The sequence below is a fragment of the Corvus cornix genome, chromosome 2, assembly GCF_000738735.6.
Source record: "Corvus cornix cornix isolate S_Up_H32 chromosome 2, ASM73873v5, whole genome shotgun sequence".
NCBI lineage: Eukaryota > Metazoa > Chordata > Aves > Passeriformes > Corvidae > Corvus > Corvus cornix.
The window spans coordinates 78,785,853-78,808,145 of NC_046333.1; the positions used below are offsets into that span (position 1 = coordinate 78,785,853).

The following is a 22,293-nucleotide window of genomic DNA, read 5'->3' on the forward strand; positions in this document are numbered from 1 at the left end:
GAGGTTACTGTTCTTTCACATTAGTTGCTTTTTCTGAGGCTGTAAATGGGCCTATGCTTTACGATATTTATTTCTTGTTATGCCTTATATTCCAAGATAAGAGAGAGCTGAGAAAAACCACTACACAAAGTGATACACTTTCAAAATCATATTTTGTTAACCATTTTATTATCTTTTGATTAGGAGTCCTCCCATTTTAAGATGCCCCTCCTGACAACCCATCTTTTTGGTTTGGATACTACTATGCCACTTTTAAGACAATTAAATCCATTGTGGAGTATTTTGTGATAACTGCTCTTGGCTCATTCAAAGTAGCATCCAGATACCTTGAATAGCTTATTTGACCTAGCGATGCTTCAGCCACTTTGCCACAGGAACTAAGGCAATGATATTTTGGGAGAAGCTACATTTTCAGATGTGACACAACAATATGTCAAAGTCAAAATTCTGAAGTAGTTGCTTGTGTGGTTCACAGCTTGCAGGGGGAGAGATAAGAATAAGGTAAAAGGAGAAAGGGAAAATTATAATGCCAAGAATAAATGGCATTAACACTGTGAATTAAAGGGTTTACCATCACACATTTTAGCTGCATGTTCTCTTCTCGCACGTACAGAGAAAGATTTGAGGTCTACAGCTCCCTCACAGAACCTTGAAAGATTTAGAGTCCTCCTTCTGCCCCGCAGCTACACAGAGGAAGACAGGGAGGCTGAAACCGCTCTCTGTTTCTTACCCTCTTAGGCAAAGCAGCCACTGTCCCTACCCTTAGGAGGAAGGAGAGACTGGCTGATCTCAGGAGAGACTGACTGACCAAACTTGACGGTCATCCAGCCCACTGGAGGGAACGCTGCATGGAAAATGTTGACACAGGAGCAGAGGGAATGCAGTGTGACCAAAGCAGGAAATTCAGCCCAAGTCAAGACAGAGCAGAGCCTGCTTCTGTGGGTATCAGGGCCTGCATTGCCCTGAGGGTTGCAATGGTCTGGCAGGTTGCTAAATTAGATGTATGTGTTGGGTTACAAAGCCGTCACAAAAAATATCCAAGTCTCAACTCTTTTCCAAAATGAGTGAAGGTAGCAGGTCAGTAAGATGAAATGCTTACACCCTGGTCAAGTTCTCATTAGCTGAATAGTGAAAAGCAGAAAAACCTGCTTTTATGTTTTCTCCTAAAGCCACAGGCTAACACATCACTGTATGGCACCGACAGTTTCTAAAGTTATCATGAGATCAGCCACTATATCTCATCTTTGTTTTACAACTTTTTCATCTGTTTCACATTTCTTGTCTCTTTTACACGGTACTTTTAATAGAAATCTGACCACCATGACTACAGTACTGTACTGTACAATTAGCTTGGGGGATATGGATGACTCATCAGCAAGAACATGTGAGGAACACAAGTCCCAGCGGACTGATAGAGTCTTTACCTGCACAGCAAGAACATGTGCACAGACATGATAATTGAGAAGTCTGCATCAACTGCAGAGCATGCAACTCTCCTTGGCTCAGGTGGCCATATTTGCCATTCCGAGGAGTCAGTTTGAGTGGTTTCTTCTGAAGCTCCACACACATCTGGAGCCCAGCACTCATATGTCACTACTGCACCCCTGAATTTTCTATGAAGTCGTTCCCTTAATTTAATTTCAAAGCCCTGCAGGACTAATTACCTGACCAGTGAAGAAACAAGCAGATAATTCTGCATACAGATAAACATTCTTACATGTTTTTTTATTTGAAAGTGACTTCCAGTTGAAATTGCTTTAATTTAGACTGTATTTCTGTAGATCTTGAAAACTCTAACACCAGATTCTCCCTCAATTACCTTTTATAAGGTAACTAGCACCATTAATCACATCTAGGTAAATCCAATAATCTTGCATAGGCAAGTAACTGAATACTAACACTGTCTGTCACTCCCTGACATGCATATTACTTAGTCACTTTACAATATAGCTGTGTGGAAAAGCTTGTATATGATTAACATTGCTCCTCAGGGATGGAAGAACAACGTTTTACATAATGACTGACACAAAGAAAGGGAAAAGATTTATTTGGAAAGTTGTGATGGGCAAGGGGAAAATAAAAAAGTATATTGGAAAAGGGAAGGCACCAGTCACAATCTTCTTTCAAAGTAAAGTTACTATAATCATTATGAAATCTATGCATGGAAGCTGTAGACTATGCCTGACTCCTCTCACGGGCTTACAGAAACACACCATATAGCAGAAGGAACAGGAGAGTGAAGAAGCACTGCAGAACTGCATCTCAACTTTTATCACCCTGCAAACACTCAAGACCAAGCTGGACAGGGCTCTGAACAACCTGATCTAGTTGAAGATGCCCCTGCTCATTGCAGGAGGGGTGGCCTAGATGACCTTTACAGGTCCCTTGCAACCCAAAACAATCTATGATTCTATGATTCTGCTGCAGGTCTCAAGGACACAGCATGATCTCAAAGATGGATAGATCTGAGTATTCTAATTGTATTTTCGGTGTTTCTCTTACATGAAAAGAAAAAAAAGGTGTATCTAAGAAATGCCAATGTCATAGATCCTTATTAAGGCAGAGTTTAAATTATCAAGTGGTATTCTGCACTCTTGAAGCATTTGTGAAGTGATTGGTCTCAAACTCAAACCATCTTTTTTGAATGATTCCTGTAATGCACATACTTGCTTATCTGCTTTTGAAATCACATTGAAATGAACTGCATTCACTGAGCTACAACAAATGCCAGAAAAAGCTAGAACCTAAACTGTATAGCTTCGTTCTTAGGGACATGTTTCTACTTAACATCCTGTACTAATATGATTTTATTTTTACCTAGACGCTTTACTTTGGAGCAGCAGCACTAGAGATCAAAAGGAACATTAAGAGAAGTTCTCATCAGAGACTGTTTGTGATGATCTCAGTTTTGCGTTGCCCTTAATTACCAAGGAAAAATAGATTATTTTAGTAAGTTTTTGTCATGCTGTTTGAAGTTACACCCTGTCATTAAGATCCATAAGAGTGCAACAGAGTACACCAAAATCAATACCACACTTTCATTCAGGGGAGTCTGGTGTGTATTTACGTTGCTGTAGACTCTGATGCTGTGAAAGCCTGCTGACTGTAATAAGAGTGGAGTTGGCACACTGGTACAGGTCTTGGCATTTCACCATGGAGCCCTTGCATATACTCAATGCTCTTGTGCCAACTTCCTCTGAAGGAAGTGTATCTCTTGACAGGATCACTTTTTCCTGTGAAAAGGGAAGAGAAGAACATGGTGAGGTTTTACACGTAGACATGTAGTCTCCTCACTGACTCTGATCAACTGCAAAATATTTGCAACTTGGAAACAAAAAAATTCCCTTCTTTGCTCCCAGGAAGATAGGTTTGATACAAGTAAACTGCACTGAGAACATTCTGAGAACATCTACAAAATTAGGGAGGCAGGAGCATAGTGTCTTGATTACAGATAGTGACTCTAATGTAGGAGCTGTCCCGAGACTAAGACTTGTGTGGACTGAGGTGCTTATGGTCAGTGCCAAAATGAAAACAGGGTGTGAAATACAGAACTTAAACACAGAGGTTAGGGATGTGCTGAGCTGAGCCTCTATGGATTGATTAACATTTTCCAACTTCAGTAGAGTGTAGGGGCACATTTTATTAGAGATGTTGGTGGGGTAACACTGTAGGAAAGTTTAACCTCAGTTACATCTAGACAAATCAACCAGAACATCAGATTAGAAAATGATGAGTCCACATAATTCACTGGGGATATATACTCTTGAGTAGCTGCTTGAGATAACCTCCAACAATCCCACTGAAGGAAAAAGCTCACCTCAAATCCTACACAGGTTTCAAATTTAATTCAAATTTTCTTTAGGTGATGGAAAAATATTTCTATTTAATACTGTTAAGCAACTATTTACAGTTAAGCATCTGTCCCTCTATAAAATAAACTAGCTGATAATCATGAGAGAAAAGCAATGACTACACCTGTGAAGATATTCTCAGCTATAAGCAAAACAGGGTGATGTATATTATTAATGATATATATTTTAAGAGTCCCCAGGACGAGGCAATCTAGCAGACTTGGGAAGTGAAAGTAAAGGTCAGGAATCTGACTCAAGCATGCATTGATGACCTGCTGGCAATATACAGAACATGCTGTTTTAAAGAATTCCACTGCTGGAACAAAAACTTGGTACAACCAAACAAACGAATTTGTTTAGCACAGTTGTGGGCTTTTTTGTAAACTATTCAATGGGGTGAGAGAAAAAGAGTTCAAAGCATACAGTACGGAGATATCATTTCCACTGAACAAATCCGATCTAATAATCAAATTGCCTGATTGATCTAGTACTGGATGTATGAAGGCATTACCTAAATTTATTTTCTATGGGTTTCTTTACATTTTAATTGGCCCTGGAACTCTTTTTTTTTTTAAGCAGGATAAAAATTTAAATATACTGTCATAATATCCCTTGCATAAAAATCCTTAAAACTCAGAAAAACCTTTTCAACAGCCTTGTTTAACCCACAAGAGCAACACAAGAGTAATGCAGAGACTCAGCAAAACAGTGTCTAAAAACTGGCAGTGTGCTGTGCAGTACTTCACAGCCTGAGGTTCTGGATATGCCATAAACCTATTCCAGGGTTACTCAGAATCATTGTCGATTGAGTCACACAGATGTAAATTTGCAATGCCCACAATGGCCAGGGCTTCTCTCATGGTGCAGTGATAAACCCCAGACACACAAGGTGTCTGGCATGCTTGTGTTCAGAGGCCTGATTAGCTAAGATTTCCTGCCGTTACTACCACTATCCAAAATTAAGCATGAAAATTATGGAAACAGGTCCATACTTAGAGTCATCATCAAACTGCAGCACAAAACAAAAGACTTGTGTGAACTGGAACTGTCATAGTGTTTGGTAGCAGATAGCCAGAACAAATCTGATAGGCTCAGAAACCTGTAATCTTTCAGATGAATGACTGATTTATCATTAAAAGGGCTGATGTTGCAGGTAAAAAGTGAAGAATCTGAGTTGTTGCCATAGTCACTTTGAATATTGGGAATGTATTTCCAAAACAGGACATTTCTCACCTTCAATAGGCCAAACAGCCAAATTAAGATAAGGCCATGATGATCACAATCAGCTAACAGTTTTGGATAGCAAACAATTTTCATCTTATTAAAAGAGAACCTCTTACAGGTATTCTCAGTTCTTGAATTACAGACACAGCCATAGTGATCTGCGGGTGTTAAAGCTTGCTTTCCTGATGAGTATGCTAGAAGGTAATTTCAATTATTTCAGCAGATAGAGATCTGCCTCTCATAAGAGATAAATCTAAACCAGCACAACACAGATGTTGTGAACTCTGTTTAAAGTACCAAAGCAGTGCTGTGCTCTAGAGAGCGTGATGAACTTGCTGCTTTGCTTCCTATTTTAATCATTATGAATTACTGATGTTACAGGTCAAGGAGTCTAGGAAATTGCTAGAAGCAATTACAGTTCCAATTTGCTGGAAATAATGAGAACTTCCAACGATTTGTTAACCTACAATAATAGTACTGGCACACATGGACAGCTGTCAGCAGAAATTCCAGGTGGAATGTGTTATCTACTCTCTCAAAAATGATAGGGCTGTCTTTACCACTCTGCACCCAACAACCTTGACTCATATCCCTGCTTCAGTTGTCTCACCTTCTGTGTTTTGCAGTCCTTTTATTTCTTAGCAGCATAACTAAAGCTGTTTATCACACACAGCCTGCCACTGTTCTTCAGTTGCCTCTTACATTAATATCTTACGATATTTATTCCTTATTTATGATAAGGAAGATATTTAGGCCTATTAAAAGAGCCAAGAAGTAATAAGTCTGTACAGCTACATGGGAGTTTTGATTTTGGTTGCTAACTGAGTGTCAAGGTAGATGAAAGAGGTAAAAAAAGGAGGAGAGTGCAAAAAGAGGACAGAAAGACACATAAAATAAGAAGTAATTACAAGTGAAGAAAAATCAGGAATTAAATGAGAAAACAGCAAAAAAAGAGGTCAAAGTTACTGTAAATGTTTAATTGCCTCTCATATGTAAGTTTCCTCAGATTCTGAAGAAAACATTAATACTTTCTGCAATTACTTGGGAAAACTGAAGTCCTTGTGACAGGCAGCTTCTCGCAGTCCTGTGCCCTGGGGAGAGATTCTGGGTTTTTTCAGAAGCAGGAGAAAGTAATGTCTATCCCAAAGAAAGGGGTGACATAAAACACTGAATGGACCAAAATCAAGGAATATGCAGAAAAACCTTACGGCAGAAAAACCATGGCTGATGGCTCCTGCACTCATCAAAAGAGCTGAAGATTTTGGTGAGCATGAGGAGACATTCCCTCTTCAGCAGTCACTTGAAAATGTACATAATTGTTGCCATGTCCTATACACCACAAAACTCCTCATCTCTGAGCAAACAACAACTGGATGAACATGTTAAAAAAACGGAAGAAGACTGATGTGCAGGAGATTCCAGTGCCTATGGTCAGAAGGGGCATCCATATATTAATGTCCTGACGGACTCAGCATCAGCTATGTGTGCAGGAGAGAACTGGAATCTGGTGAGGCAAGCTAGTTTCTCCAGAGCAGCCTTTCCCTTAGGATAGACAGCAGAGGTACTTATTAATAGACAGGCCAATCCCATGACAAAACTGAAGATGAAGCTAAGTATTAAGCTTTTCAGGTAGAGAATTAACACAAATGAGTTAACAAAAGCCTGTTTTTTAACCGAGAAAGAGGAGAAATATATTTTTCTACCCTTTTATAACTGTGAGGACAATCAGAAAATGCTTCCAAAATTGATACCATACGTGCAGATTAAAACCAGGCTGCAAGCCAAATCCTCCTCTTCAGTTTCACTGGTGGAGCCCAGCAGACTGCCACAGAGCTACACTGAAGCAGCAGGGAAAAGAATTTGACCCTTTGACTGCTGCATCAAAAGCAGCTAACTTCCCACTGTATGTGGCGGTCTCCATTTTAAAAGCTACAAATGGCTTTGTGCTCAGAAATGTATCGATCTTCTGCTGGAATAGCTATGAGGTGATGTCCTTCTGCCCTGCTCTCTCTGAAATGACATTCCCTCTCCCCTGAGGCAGCGTAACTGGCATTCCTACTGTTGTCCCTGTCTAGCTGTGGATGTGTTGGATTGTATTTGTTGCTGATGTAGGAAGTTCCCCCATTCCCTAATCATTCCTCCAACATAGATAATCTGTCAAAAGCAAATGATGATTTTTAGGCTGGGCTATCATTTAGCTTCTTCATTATTCCACTGGTCCATACCTATAGACTCAAGTAAAAAATGTGCTCTCCCATCATTTTCAAAGTCAGGCAATTCAAATGTCAGGGTTTATCTCATGATCACAGCTGGTTACGATTTATTTTTATGGAACAGAGGCTACATATTGTATACATGAACAAGAAAGTAGACTCCAGAAAGAAGAATATACATTACTTTGCAGTAAAGCTAAACGTGGAAATGCGAACCTTAAGTTAGCAATACCTCTTTATACCATGAAATTCTGGATTCTCTTGGGAAGGACTGAAGACTAGGATATCTCACTCAAATGATCGATATAAAATGTATCCTGACTAAAAAAAGAGGTACTCACAGCATGAAAATAGCTGTTTTGCTATTCTGTACTAAAATACCTTATAACTAAACCTGCTAAAGCAAAGGAAAGTTTTGTTGTTGTTGTTGTTGTTGTTGTCATTTATGAAGAAGCTCACACCAAGAGCAACCTTCATATACAAACTTGATTTGTCCCTTAATGCACTTGGATACAGACTTAGTTCAGGGCATTTGCCCAAGCATTTTAGGGAAAGGCAGGGATGTCTCTAGCTCACAACACACCAGCTGATGCAGAATTCAGTTTTCACGTGATGAATTTAAGAAAATGGGAAAGGGAGAGACAAGAGCAGGAAAGAGCACTTTGGTGCTCTAATGCTATGTCTCTGCTGCAGACATGAAACCTTCCTTCAGTTCCTTCTCCCTCCTCAGAGCTCCCCACCATCCAGCCCCTATCCCTTCTTTTAGCTGTAGCCCATGTTTTCACCAGACCCCTTCCAACTCCCCATCTGCTTGCTGAGTGTACTGGGTTTGTGTAGCCAGGCTTTGGTAGCGGAGGGCTACAGGAGTGCCTTCTGTGGGAAGCTGCCAGAAGCTTCCCCATGTCCGGCAGAGCCCATGACAGCTGGCTCCAAGATGGATCTGTGGCTGGCCAAGGCCAAGCCCATGAGCTACCTTGGTAGCACCTCTGGGATAATGTATTTAAGAGGGGATAAATAAACAAACACTGCACAACAGCAGCCAGAGAGAGGAGTGAGAATATGTGAGGGGAGCAGCCCTGCAGACATCCAGATCAGTGCAGAAGGACTGGAGGAGGTGCTCCAGGCACTGGAACAGAGATTCCCTGCAGCCTGTGGTGCAGCCCATGGAGGTCCATCCAGGAGCAGTGATTGACCTGCAGCCCCTGATGGGCCCCATGCCAGAGTAAGCAGATGCCCGGGGGAGGGTGTGACCCTGTGGGAAGCCTATGCTGAAGAACACTCCTGGCAGGACATGTGGCCCCATGGAGTGAAGATGCTGAAGCAGTTTGCTGGCAGGACTTGTGACCCTGTGCAGCAGCCTGTTCCTGAAGGACTGCACCCTGGCAGAGACTCACATTGTTTGTGCTGTTTATGCAGAGCTGCAACCTGTGGGAAGGATCCACGTTGGAGAAGCTCATGCAGGACTGCATCCCATGGGAGGGACCCCACACTGGAGCAGGGCAAGACTGTGATGAATCCTCCTTCTGAGCAGGAAGGAGTGGCCCAGACAACATGGGATGAACTGATCACAGCCCCCATTCCCTGTCCCCTTGTGCTGCTGGGGCAGAGGAGGTATTGAAAATCAGGAGTGAAGTTGAGCCCAGGAGAAAGGGAGGGGTGAGGGGAAGGTGTTTTATGATTTGGTTTTATTTTTCATTATCATACTCTAATTTGATTGGAAATAAATGAAACTAATTTCCCAAAGTCAAGCCTGTTTTGCCCATGACAATAATTGGATCATGATCTCTCCCTGCCCTTAACCCATGAGCCTTTCCTTATATTTTCTCTCCCCTGTTGAGGAGAGGAGTAATAGAATGGCTTTGGTACGCACCTGCTGTTCACCCAGGGTCCATCACACTGAACCAGACCTGCTCCCTTCTCCAGCACCAGAAACTTCTTTGCAGTCCCTGTGTCTCCACACTGGCAGCATTCAAGGGAGTGCTGCTTGGATGCTCACTAAGAGCAGAGGAAACTTTGCTGTTTTCCACACAGCTTCCAAGATTCACACAGTCCAAAAAGTCCAGCCTCCATGAAGAGCATGCAGTCAATTTTCTCTGAGGCTGAAGCCTTTAATATGCTTTTCCAGAAATGGCTCACCTGAAAAAAAATAAACCACAAAACCAAACTCACCATAATTTTCTTGTACTACAATGTTTATTCTTCATAAGTTCTATTTTAAGATATGATTAAAGTTTTGGCTAGTCCTGAAACAATGCAACAGAAAGCCCCAAGACAGAAAGTTTCAGATATTTTTTTCTTTTTTTGGCAGGGGCAAAACTACACATAACGTCTCAAAGATGAAACTTAAGCAACCACCAATGACTGCAATGCCTGACCTGCTTAATGTGGTACTGGGGATACAAGAGAAAGACCAGTCTGGTAAAAGAGAGTCATCAATAACTTTTAGAATGGATGGTGATATTCATTGGGTTGAGGGAAAGAGCAGGCATGCTGTATCTTAAGCAGCCAAGCACTTCTACAGGCACTGCAGTTAATTAGCATTTTTGCTGGTATCTGTTCCCTTACATTTCCAGGAGCCTCCTGTCACATGGGAGGCCAGTACAAGATCAAGTAGTCCATCTCTGGATTATTTCTGTACAAGATAAGGTAATACGATCTCATTAGATCCTAATATAGCCAAAATAGTTTTATAAATTTAGTTTACCATGTGTTTCCAAAAAAAGTCATGTAGAGAACATCAATTAAGATGACAGCAAGGCAAAAGAAAGCTTATGGAGGGTGCTTGTAGCTACACAAATAAGGCTTGAATGAGGTGACAACAATGCTTACAACTGATGATTTAGCATTAGCATCTGGTGATCAAAACTTCCATAGAAGGTATTGAAAATAGTCAGGTCTAAGAGAACTTTCCCAGTCTCTCTTTTTTTCCTAGATGGGACACTTCAGCATCCTTAGCAAGTGCTCTTCCATCCTCAGAGGGAAAAGGCCTGAGCTGGGGTAACGTGCCCAGTTTACCCACCACAGTTACAGATTGTTAGGCATTGGTTGGAGGAGTCCAGAGAAAGGTAAAGAGGTTGATCAAGCAGTTAGAAAACAGGAGCTATGAGGAAAGACCAAAGGTATGAGATTGTTTAGACAGGGAAGAAAGAGACATAACCATTTTCAAAATGTAAAGGATAAGTTTGACCAAGATAGGCAGCAATATTGGATGCTTACATATGATTAAAATGCAAAGGAGGAATTTAAACAGTGAGGAGGTGACTTGTCCAAAGCAACTCAGAAAAGCCAAGAACAAAGGTCAAACCCTTTCATGATCCATCCCATGCTCTTGCCTGTAGCCATTATTTTCCAGATACTGTTTAGGTGACAAGCTCTTTCTGAATGGAAGATACCAAATGACTGTGACTTTATACCAAAGTGAAGTTTCTACTGTGGAAGTCTTACCTGAGACTGTTTTATCTTTACTCTTATTAGTTGTTCTTATCCTCATTTGTATTATGTGCATCCAGCTGTCTTTATAATCTCATTTCTTTCCCAACCAAACAACAGTATGAAGAATAGCCAGAAAACCTATTTCTAAAAGGTGAGGTGGGTAAGGGATAAATAAAATGATCTAGCAGTCAGGTTTACTGTAGTCTGTTGACAATCATCCTTCCAGCTTTCAATTCCTTGGACAGCATGAACAATGCTCAAAAATGACAGTGGTGTATCTAATGCAAATGGTACTTTTCTCACTGTATTTTTGCTGCCAGGTCTGAGTTGAGACTATTGCAGTGTAAAACTACAAAATAAGTTTTTAAGATGGGGATCTTCACTATATTGATGGCTGCTCTATTTTTTTTGAAATCAAGCTGTCCATAGCCCTTTTACCTGCTCCCCAGGTACAAATTTGTACCTGCAAGTTTGGGACTGGGCAGGGATGATGCCTGCAAGCCTGTTCAATTTTCTACTGGCTTGGAATTTGCTACAACTTAAGTGAGTCCCAGTAACAGTACGTTTGAAGAACAATCTCAAATTCTATAGCCACGGGATGATAGAAGCTCACCCTGTCAAAGCACAGTCCCACTCTCAGGCACATCACAGATGCAGCACTTCCTGACTTCCCTCACTACTCACTACTCTGCACTGTTTGCAGTAATGGTCCTTGGAACAGTTCAGCCATCAGAGCCATACCATGAGCAAAGCTCTGCTATTCAGCTACATCTGGCTTCTACAATGGGTAGTGAGTTTTTAAATTAAATCAGCATGCTGAGGGTGTGCCAGCTGGACACAGTAAAACAGATAGCATTCTGTTGAACAAAGAAAGAAAAGAAAGATAGATATTCAATAAAGTACAGTTGACCCTCAGTTTGAAAACCCAAAAATGAAAGTAGTTGTTTGCAAGAACATCTCAGAAAGAGACACTCCAAAGACCTAAACGTCTGAATTTTCTGGTTGCCCGTGTGGCCAGATACCAATCTCAACACGTGTCAGATAATCTGAGCATAGGTAATGCATTCTAAATTAAGTTGGCTATCCAGGAAGCAAGTCGCTTTTAGTTAGGTGTCAAACAACATCAAATCCATTGGGAGTTGGAATGCTCAAGCATTTTGAGAACATACTCAGAAAGGAGAACAGTGTTACAAACCAATTTTTTTCATTTCAGGAACCAAGCTCTTTTATGAGTTGAAGCAAAAGACTCTGATTTACTAATGGCATTATTTAGAACATAATTTCTCCAAATGATCCCTTGTTAGGCACTATGTGCAAGACACCAGAATGAAGTCAATGCAGTAAGTCATGAATCATCATAACCACAGTTTTTGTTGTCTTTCTGAAATTTTTCTCAGACTACACATGATTAGTGTAAATTAATGATACATGTAATTGCTTTTTTTAGTATAACTACCACTGTAGATGGAACATCTCTTAACAGATAAGAGACTGTTGATTGGCAGGTTGGGTTTTTTGGGTTTTTTTGGGGGGTTTCTTTTTGGCAGCGAATAACCTTCCCTTTGACACTGGGAACAGTAAGAGAAAATCATAATTTTATGTCTTAAAACTTTACCCCTGTCTCTGACAATAACTATATTCCCTTGCTTTGCATGCAAAACCACTAGAAGTTTGATATTTAGTGTCTCTAAACAAATATTTCAGGTTGTAGGCAAAGGTGAGAGTTAGAATGCTCTTTGGTCTCATAGCTAGCTGCATTCTTAATTTTTCAATGCTTTCAAGGAATTCACAAAATAGAGAGGTCATCCTTGCTCCAGTACAAAGACTACTGACAAAAGACTTGAATTTTCAAGATTTACACACTCGAGTGAGGGCTCGCTCCTTATGTAGGACACTTACAGGATCCGACTGAGATATATGAGCCTACTTCAGGCACAGAGGCTTTAACAGAAGGCATCTTTAAGATCAAACCTAATAATCAGAAAGGATTTGCATATAGCAGCAAGTGACTGTGAGACAGGCATGGAACTCAAGTGGAAAAAAAAATGGATCACAGGAATATCTGAGACTTTTCTCAAAGATGTTGTACCCTCTGGCAAATCTGCCAGACAGCTCACCTAAGTGTGCACGCAGAATGCCACATCCTATTGAGATTAATACTCTGCCAAAAGTATAACAGAAGAATGAATAGAAAAAAAACACCAGAACAATTTGCAATACTTTTTCTTAATAAGAATCACATATAAGACAATGTAAATATATCAAAGTTCAAGTTCTGTAGAAACAAAACAAAATAACTCCTCCCTCTCTATAACATCACATTTTGTTTCTTTCCAAAAATCCTGATATAAACACTTTTTTCAGCAAGCAAGGAACAAGCCAACCAAGCACTGGAAAAGTTTTGAACCATGACACTGTACTGATGTCAGCCAGAAAACAGAATTCATCATGAATTAATAAAGAAGGAGGGAGAGAAGGTATTGTCAGTTGGTTTTAATCACTTACAATGAAGCAAAAGAAAAAAAAAACAGCAAGAGAATAGGAACTCTAGATTTTTTTCATCTGATACTGCCAGCAGTGTAGATGTACTCTGTACATCTGATGTTCAGGAAGATTCAGCATCCAAAATTTAAGTGTACCAGGAATTGTCTGGGAAACTGAGCACTTCTAAAACCAGGCCATTCTTCCCCTTTCACTGTCCAAACACATTCATCTCCTGTAATATCCTAAAAATGAATAGCTGAGATTGACATATCCCATACTCTGGCTGCTTCATTGTTTTTTTCTTCTGTGTTGTGGAAGCCACTGTTGAGTGATTGAAAGTTAAATCTGTGTCCAGGTTAAATTTAATCAATTTTAGCATTAATCTCAAATTTAACACAATCACTTTCTAGGAAAAAAAAAAATTATCTCTAATACTAGGTCCCAATTAAAATAACCTCTCTGGCTTGAACACCAACATTAGAGATGAGAGACCAAACTACTGTGCTTTGCTTGGCTGATTATCTCTTTCCACTGGCACCTTCTCAAACTGACAGCAGTGGAGGAAGGCATGGGCAGCAACAGTATTGTGGGGGTTGCTGTCGAGATGGGAGACAAGGGAACAGCATGCAGGGCTATGGAAAAGGTTGAGTGTGGTTGGGAATCACTGGTGTATAACTGGTCCTGACTGAAATGTTTCACAAACATACTTAACTCAAGAAATATTTTGCCATTTCCTCAAATACGCCCCCCACTCTGCACACACACGTCTCTCATTATGGACTTAATGCGCAGTACAAGCATCTCCCTTTCACTTGTGCAGCAAGAGGGCTTCAACATGAAAAATCTTTGGGCACTATTGCAAAGTTACATGTGTGTGTGGCCCTCCTGCCACACACAAACCAGGATACAGTTTACATTTAATGAAGTTTTTAAAAGAATATTGGCTTGACCCTGCTCTTGGGAAAGAGGAAGTCCCTGAAGAATAACAGTAATGACAATTTATGTTGTTGTTTGGGGGTTTTTTCTGCTGAAGAGAAATGCTAAAGCCTCCTAGTCATCATTTTGGACAAATAGCAAGGTCCAGTGTCACCTCAGAGGATCTGTAGTCATGCCATTTTTCTATAGGGGTCCCTGCTACCTGCCATGAACTGTTCCTCCCTCAGCCAGCCAGGTATCAATCCACCCCCCTTTCTAAGAACAGTGATAACTTCCCTGCCACTCTGCTCAGTTTACTATTTCAGCTTTTTAGAAAGTGTGGATAACACAGAGAGCTAAATACATTCCACCAGGAATCTCCCTTAAATGTGATTCTTCAGCAGCTGCTTTTGTTTTTCAGCTCCCAGGAAACCCATAAGCAGTTTTTTCTGTGCCAGAGCTTGCCAAACACTTGCAGAAAACCATCTCTCTCTTCTCTTCTCCCCTGTCCACCTTAATCTTTCCACTCCAGCCCTGGAAGCAACTCCTGCACACAAGCGGATGAGTTTATCCCAGGCATAGTTAGGGTTAATTGGACTGAAACTCTGCTCCCTTTTCAGCAGAAAGTCCTCTCAAACTTATTAATGCAGTAAAACCAATTAATATTTTAGGTTTGCCCACTGGCCCTCCCTGTCTCCCATGCACCCCTGAGATGGAAACAAAACACTCTTCATTTTTCAGATTTCTCTGCCCTCTGCTATTTGGACAAAGTGGGGAAGTGAAATGCAAGGGGTTAATTTTCACTTTAGGCCTCAGCCCACATGCTTATACATACGTTTTACAACTTGCAGGTTTCCCAGTGAGAATAAGCTGATGTAAATAACATTTTCTGCAGTCATCTGGGTCCTCCACAGTGGCGTTCAGCCCAAGAACCTGAGAAAAGATGGAAAATGCCTCCAGAGAAGAGAGAGTGAGGATATGAACAGATCTGGGTCTATGACCACAGCTACAAGAGAATATAGGAGAGAAAGTGGGAAGGGGAGATACATAAAGTACCTGATTTCAGGCAGCATGATGCTGGGCAGTAGAAGCAGTGAGAAGAGAATGTGTACAGTTTCTGTTGCTGGGAAAAGGAAGGAGTTCCATTCAAGCAAAGAGCTGAGAAAGCCCATTCACAATGCACTAGCAAGGAGGATTGAAGAAACTTGGATAATGGCGTGGGAGGAATCAAAGTTAGACTCCTCAACATTTTCTGCAGTGCTTCACTTTGAAACTTTCTAAAAAAGTGGAGGTTTAGTATCCCTTCAGAGAAACTATGCCCAGCTTGGTAACAGTAGATACCAAAATAATTTTCTTCTGCCATTTCTTCTGCTTCCCTACATCACTTTCATCCCTTCAAATAGAATGTCAGACCTTGCCTAATTTCTAAAAGGGTATCGTGTATCCTCTCCATGTACTAGGAACTGACACTTTGAAATCCAGGATAAAGACCTGGCAAATGTATCACATATTGCCAGATAAATGAGCTGAATCAGTCACCTCAGAAAGTCTACTCAGTTCATGGCACCTCTAACTCACTACAGTGAAGTTTCCAAACAAGAAACCTGAATCCACATCTCTCACCCACTGAGAAAAAACATTTAGAAGTTGATACACATCTGGATTATTTCTTCCAAGTCTGATTAAACAAATATAAAACAAACCAAGTCTGCTTCCAGGTCCAGCGGACACCCAAGTGAAGATGTTGGCAGAAGAGTATGTCATGAGATTCTGGTAACCCCAGCTCCAACTCCCAATGCTGCCCAGGCTAGTTTTCTGGGATGCATTTTATTTCTAAAAAAGTTATCTTCTTCTTGTGACTCCTACTTTAGAGGCCTGCGTGATTCCTCTCCCTGCAGCCAGGACTGGAGAGGAAGCAATGACATGACATGACATGACAATGTAGGAAATAAATGCAGCCATGTTCTCAAATCCATGCAGCTCAGAAACGGGACAGGTAAGCATTGCCTGCTGCCTCTGCCTCTCTCAGAAATCAAAGGAAGGAGAAGGAGGGAAGCTCGAAGGAGGAAGGCTCTAGGGCTGCAGCAGAGAGTGGGAGCATGGACAGAAGTCTCTTGGGATTGATACACGCTTGCTTGGCACATGGCAGTCAGTGGCTGTGCTGCTTGGACTCCAGGATGGCAGTTCTCACCCTATGCCACGGCAAAGTAAAATTACTGTCTGACTCCACTTCTGCCTGATCTATACACGTGTAACCTTACAGCTGTCAGATTCCATTGCAGATAATGAGATCCTGACAGATGAGAACATTTCCCCACGTCCCTTTCCAAGGGTGCAGCTACCAATCAGTGGAACTCCAAACCTCCCAGCCTCATCATGAGCAATAGTGGAGGCACTACCAAAATCTTAGGCAATATGTTTTGGATGAATTTCAATCCTCTCTGCTTCTGATTCAATCACTTCCCCGTGGTCCCTCTCCCACTTGCTTCTACACACACAGCCCTGACATATGGCCTGAATTATACCTTTCCTTCAATTCAGGATTGAAATCATCTCACCTGCCCATCAGCTTGTCATGGACCAGCTACCATAATGAATCACCTACTCTAAGATGACACCTGAGCATGCCAGCCTGTGCTGTATGGATGGCACGGCCAAGCAGACCCAACAGCTGCCTCCCTGTGGTAACTGCAAAAGGAAGTCAGGAGGTAAATGATGCCTTTATCCACTGCCCAGACAGATTCAAACTGCTTGAGAGAGACACCTAGCTTTGTTCGCCCCACCTTTTATGGTTATTTTTTAGTTTGGAAGATTTGCAACCAAAATAAAGTACTAAAAAACCAAAAACTACTAGAAAATTACTTTTTTCAAGTTATTTTATTTGTCCTACTCCCGTTTCTGTGGTTGAGAGGAGCAAACAGAGCAATCACAAGCATAGGCATGAGCTAGAAGAGCATGCAAGAACTCAAGGAGCAAAGCATCCCTCTAGTAAGCCAGTATTGGGCACAGAGAATGATTGCTTAAGGGTGGAACAGTATGGTTCCCTGTCTGAGGTGATCAGTCATAGACATTTTGGAGATGCATTGACTTTTAAGGAATGCAATATATTGACCTGAAAAATGAGGGTTGCTGGCTTTACCAATGACTCTAGTTCCTTGTGAACTTGGTTTACTTGCAAACTGTGTCTTATGTCACCAGACTTTCTACAAGACTTGCGGAGGTAATAAAGCCCAAAATCTACTTTAAGGATTTGAGATTTGCTACACCAGACTCAGATTCAGTCATCTATTTATAAATTCTGAAATGTTTGTGGCTAGTCTCATTTCAACAGCCTAATTAAGCATGTTCAATCTTCTATAGAGCTTAGAGCTGTGATCCAGGCTCCTAAGACCCATTTTGAGAAGACTGGAATAGTCTTGTGCATGCAAAGATAAGAAGATGGCAGTCCAACAAAGTGACTCAAGTATTATGTAAACAGTTGACTGTTTGGACTCATTTTCAAGAGTCTCTGTCCCTTATCCTTAGAAATATTAAAATTAAGGCAAAACAGTGCTGTTGCATTTGTCTCAGACTAAATAGATTTCAATCACTGCTCTAGTGGGAATGAAACTAAACATTAAACAAGTTAATCTTCATCTAAATGGGTTGTAAAGCAGCTTTTCTCCATAAAAATGTAAGCTACTTAGAAATAAAGTGTTCAGGTTAATACCATGTCTGCATGTCCACATATGTCTCCCATCAAAATCTATACAATTTTTTGTGGCTTTATAAGACTTGTCACTGATACATTAAATACAAAATAAGAGCAAAATATCACATCATCCTTTCTCTAATGTAAATTCTTATGCATCACAAGAGGAAATTCATATGAGGGTATGAGCTAGGTGTACCGTTTCCAGTGAAGTGTTCTCTCTGAATCATAGCCATCTTCTCCGGCCTTAAAAATTGATTAAGAGATCAAGTGTACTTAATAGCATGTAACAAAGAGAGGATTTCATGACAGGGAGTTGCAACCAGACAGATGTAACATATAAATAAATGGTTTTTGCTCTTGAGGAATTAAGCAAAACAGCTTGGCTCAGCCAGACTTTATCAGCTCCTCAGAATGGAAAAGATGTGTCCAGGAGGTACTCAACAAATGGGATGCTTTTGTGTTTGTGATCTCCACTCGTCCTGTATTAAGTCACCATAGTAACTCGACTTCTTTTGCTCCCGGGATTGCCTACAAGAAAACAGACGGAAACCTTGGCCTAGAGATCGTACTGCCATCTGGGAGCATGCTGTGGGGCAGCATTCTGCTACTTCAATTATATCTATTAAAAAAAAAAAAATAGATGCTGCTGCTCATTAAATAGATCAAATCCCTCCAGTTTATCCATCATGTAAGGCTACTTACATGGCTAAGACTGGCCCAGACCTGGACTGTAAGTTCATGCTGCCCTAATTTTCTGCTGACTTAAGTCTGCCTTACCTCCCACTATCCTGAGAGTGCCAATATTTCTTACTGTCCTCAGTCTCTCAGCAGCACAGCTCCCAACTGTAAACAGGCTGTAAGAGCCCAGCTGGCTCAGCAGAACTGGGATCCAGGAATTGCTATCTACTGTGCAAAAGCCAAAAAAAGCTTTGGGGAACGTAACAGAAATGACCAGAGTGGCTCTCAGACTGTGTCACTAGTCTGTTGCACTACTGAAATCCCGAGACCCAGTGAGGAAATGCTTCTAAGAAAAACTAAGGGGCGGGGGGCGGGGCAGGGAATACTCTGATGTTTGCAGGTACACATGCCTTCAGGCTTTATTTTCCAAGCCTGGAAGAAAATCTGCTGTTTTGATTTCTGCATGTCAGGTACTGAAGTAACAACAGAGCACTCCAGTGCAGCACAGTGCTCTTTTCATGCACTTACTAGCAGCACCCTTCTGTGCAACTTTCTTTTTATGGAACCTGTGCCAGAGCTGTCATTCAAACAGTCTGAGGAAAAGCATGATTAGGTAAGGTGTGGTCGTATCCTTTTACAGGCAACTAACGTCCATAAGCACTACTAATTCAGTAGGCACCTAAAGCTTGCTTTCCTGACTGAGGAGTGCAGGTCATTCGTCCCACACAGGGTTTGTTTTGCCTTACTCTAACCGTATGACCTACTTCAAAGGTTAGGCTTTTTTTTGTACAGGTTTTACAGACACAAAAACTCCCACCAAATCAATCCGGCCCGTTCTTAATTTAAAAACAAACAAACAAACAAAATCTAAAAAAACCCGTAACTTATTTAAGCCTGCCTGTAATCGCCCTAGAGGCAGAACATTTACTGTGCCTCTACTGCCTCGGGCAATGTTTCCATCGCGTCCTAGGAAGTAGTTCAAGACACAACAGCACCATCTACCGAGGGGAGCCTCTGTAAGTCCTAGGATGCCTTGCCAAGTGTGTTAGATAAACGGTATAATTAATGACCTTGTTACAACTGGGAAACTTATTTCATCCTGCCATGAAAACGGTTTAACTTCACCTATGATTGTTTCTTTTTGGCCTGTTTAGTCTGGAGAAGAGAAGACAGAGAGGGGATCTCATCAATACATATAAATACCTCAAAGGCGGGTGTCAAGAGGATGGTGCCAGACTCTCTTCAGTGGTGCCCAGCAACGAGAAGCTATGGTCATAAACTGAAACACAAGAAGTTTCACCTACAACATGAAGAAGAACTTCTGTGCATTGAGGGTGATAGAACAAGCTCCCCGGGTAAGTAATGGATTTTCCCTCATTGAAGACATTCAAAATCCAGCTGGACACATTCCTGTGTAAGCTGCTCTAGGTGACCCTGCCTTGGCACTGGGGTTGGATGAGATGATCTCCAGAGGTGCCTTCCAACCCTAACGATTCTGTGATCCTCAAAGCTGAGGAAAACTCTTCCCCATTTCAGCACCGAGGGTTGAACAAAACTGGTTATTCATCATACAAATGATATTTTTTGGGTGAGATGCTTAATTGGTACTGCTGAATATATAAAAACAAAAGAGGAAATCAACATAGCTGTTTCAACCTGGTAATATAAAAAAAAAAATCTCCTACTGAGATACACAATCATTTAAGCAAGTTTTCCACACAAGTAAACAATTAAGACATCTCACCTTTTTTTTCTGTTTGAAACAGCTTCTTTGTTGACTCTATTCAGGTGATTCATAGTAAAGTGTCTGAGAAGTAGCAATCAAGTGGCATTCAGCCTTAGATACTGTATTAGCATAATATTTCAAAGCATTTTTCATCACTCTTTTATGACTTAAAATGCAATTTCTCTTCAACCTGTATCAAATAATCATCCATAACTGTAGCAAGATGATCTTCCAGTATTCTTTTTTTTTTTTTAATCTCACATATATTATTTCTAGGCACCCAGCTTAATATGACTTGACATTGCCTTTGAGCCAGTGCCTAAAAATGCATTCTGCCTGGCTGGCTGCCTGGCTGATTTGCTTAAATCTGCTTTTAAGAAACACTGAAAGCATTGAGATTCTGTCTCACTTAAACAAATAAATACAATCTGCTTTGTAGAAAGCAGATACTGTGTGCTTCCTCTTCCTCTTTTTGTTCCTGTTTAATAGGGTCTGGAGACTGATTAAAGTAGGGAAAAAATCCCACAAAAAAGAAAAGAAAAAAAAAAGAAAAACGTCCTGTAAGGGGTTTTCAAGGAGTAAAAGCTAGATTCATGTCCACAGCAGGTTTTATGGAATTTCACCATCTCTCTCCATCTCCATCCTCTTCTGTGGTTTGACACACCTTAGGCTACAGTATTAAACTCATACATACTGATAGACAATATTCAGAGGCATCCTCTTCAATCAAACAGCTGAAAATGCACGAACAACAAGAGAACCTGGGCCAAGAATGCAATCTCACCTGCTCTAGCATTTCCAGATACGTTCCTTGCATTTGTCTGGACCTTGGGTACATCAGCTGCAAATATGATTATCCATTTCAACATTCAATCTCACCTTACTATCTCACTTTCCCACCTCCTACTTGGTTTTTTTATTAGCTTTGGATCTGATTTTTTTAGCTTTTAAGGACTGATCAATGTTACTTACATAGCACAACATAGTGCTACTTAAGTACTGTGACTACTTAAGTAAGTAGTATCACCACTTAAGTACTATGGCTACTTAAGTACTATGACACTAACATCTCTGTAGTTTCCTATCTAGCAGGGACAGCCAACAATGCCCTGGGTTCTGTCAACAGGGTCACAGCCAGCACATGGAGGGGAGGAATTCTATCCCTCTGCTCAGCACTTGTGAGGTTTCATTTTCCATCACCTGTGTCTAATTTTGGGCCCCTGATACAGGATGGACATCAATAAAGTGAGTTTAGTGTCTGGGGGTCGGAACACTGTCCTCTGAGGAGGCCTGAGGGATGGGGGCTTTTTCAAGACTGGGGAACCGAAGGCACTGGAGAGACCTCACAGCACTTTTCCAATACATCCAAGGAGACCATTGAGAAGAAGGAGACAAGGGCTTCACAGTGATGCACAGTGGGAGGATGGAAAGCAGCGAGCGTCAACTGAAACATGAGAGCTGCGATTTGCATATGGCAACAGTGGAGGAGTGGAACAAATTACCTACAGAGGCTGTGGAGACACCAACCTCACCAATTTAGAGCAGTAAGTTCCTGTCCCTGTATGCACCTTCTTTCCTTACCTCCAGTACTTCACAGATTGTCATAGTGCCTCTTCACTCCTCATTTTTACTTAAATACAAACAGTGACAACTTTTAGCTATCCATATGCTCACCTGTAACAAATTTAAGCTTCATGAACCCACCAAACTTAAGCTCTAACAATCTAACCACAATGGGAAAACAAAATTCACTCCATACTTCATTCAACACTATTGCACATATTAACACAAATGACAGCAACACCATTTAACCATTTCATACAGCTGGAATTTTCCTGAGTGTTTTCTTCATGATGGCGATTAAAATATTATGAAAGACTTTTATTACTAAGATCAAGGTTTGGGGTTACAATATGAAGAAGCCCTCTTAAACACTGTATTGTCATCAATGTAAAATGACAGCATTAAATTTTGCTGATGTTTGAGAAAAAAACTCCCAAATCTGAGGTGCAGCTGAGAAAAAAATCCAATCAGGCATCCAAATAGGTTGTGGAGGGTGGCCCTTGGGAGCAGGGA

The 22,293-nt window shown here is 41.0% G+C and overlaps 1 protein-coding gene across 1 annotated transcript in view; it reads right to left on the reverse strand.

The window, feature by feature from the left end:
- FBXL7 (F-box and leucine rich repeat protein 7) overlaps nucleotides 1-9,405 on the reverse strand; it is a 210,035-nt gene extending 200,630 nt beyond the window's left edge. Inside the window, exon 1 of the mRNA XM_010400189.4 lies at nucleotides 9,159-9,405. The gene's annotated coding sequence lies outside the window, so the exon portion shown is untranslated. The remainder of the gene's footprint in view (nucleotides 1-9,158) is intronic.
- Nucleotides 9,406-22,293: the final 12,888 nt, after the last annotated feature.